Genomic DNA, 1136 nt, shown 5'->3' with positions numbered 1-1136 from the left:
TAATTTCTTCTATACCCCAGTAGTTTTTGAGCAGGGTGGTGTTCAGTTTCCACGTGTTTGATTTTTTTTTTCCTTGCTTTTTCTGTTGTTGCTGTCTACTTTTATGACTTTATGGTCAGAAAAGATGCTTTGGATTTTGTAAAAGCTTGCTTTATGGCCTAATACATGGTCTATTCTGGAGAATGTTCCATGTGCATTGGAAAAGAAAGTATACTTGGCTGCTGTTGGGTGGAGTGTTCTGTATATGTCTATGAGACCAAATTGGTTGATTGTAGCATTTAGCTCTTCCATGTCTTTGTTGAGCTTCTTTCTGGATGTTCTGTCCCTCACCAAAATTGGTGTATTGAAGTCTCCTACTACTATTGTGGAGCTGTCTATCTCTCTTTTCAGTGCTGTTAGAGTTTGTTTTATGTATTTTGGAGCCTGTCGTTGGGTGTGTAAATATTTATTATAGTTATGTCCTCCTGGTATATTGACCCTTTAATCATTATATAGTGTCCTTCCTTATCCTTTGTGGTGGATTTTACTTTATTTTGTCAGAGATTAATATTGCCACTCCTGCTCTTTTCTGAGTGTTGTTTGCTTAATATATTTTTTTCCATCCTTTGAGTTTTAGTTAGTTTGTGTCTTTAAGTCTAAGGTGTGTCTCTTGTAGGCAGCATATAGACAGATTTTTTTTTTAATCCAATCTGCCACTCTCTGTCTCTTTATTGGTGCATTTAGTCCATTTACATTCAGTGTGATTATTGATAGGTATGAATTTAGTGCTGTCATTCTGATGTCTTTTTTTGTGTGTTGTTGATAGTGTCTTTGTTCTACTTAATTTTCTGTGCTGAGTCATTTTTCTTTATGTATTTTCTTTTCTTCTTTTTCATTGTTGTTGATTTTGTATTTGCTGAGTTTTTATATTTGTCTAGATTTTTTTTACTTGTAGGATTGTTAGTTCCCTTTGCGGTTACCTTAATATCTACTCCTATTTTTCTAAGTTTATACCAGTCTTTTATTTCTTTATATCGCCTTGGCTTTCTCTCCATATGCAAAATCTATGTCTACATTTTTTAAGTCCCTCTTTTTTGTTTTAATGTTGTCATCTTTTACATATTGACATCTGTTTCCCTATTTTCAGTGTTTTAGCT

The sequence above is a fragment of the Trichechus manatus genome, unplaced genomic scaffold, assembly GCF_000243295.1.
Source record: "Trichechus manatus latirostris isolate Lorelei unplaced genomic scaffold, TriManLat1.0 scaffold00031, whole genome shotgun sequence".
NCBI classification, from domain to species: domain Eukaryota; kingdom Metazoa; phylum Chordata; class Mammalia; order Sirenia; family Trichechidae; genus Trichechus; species Trichechus manatus.
Note: the sequence above shows the minus strand (reverse complement) of the source record.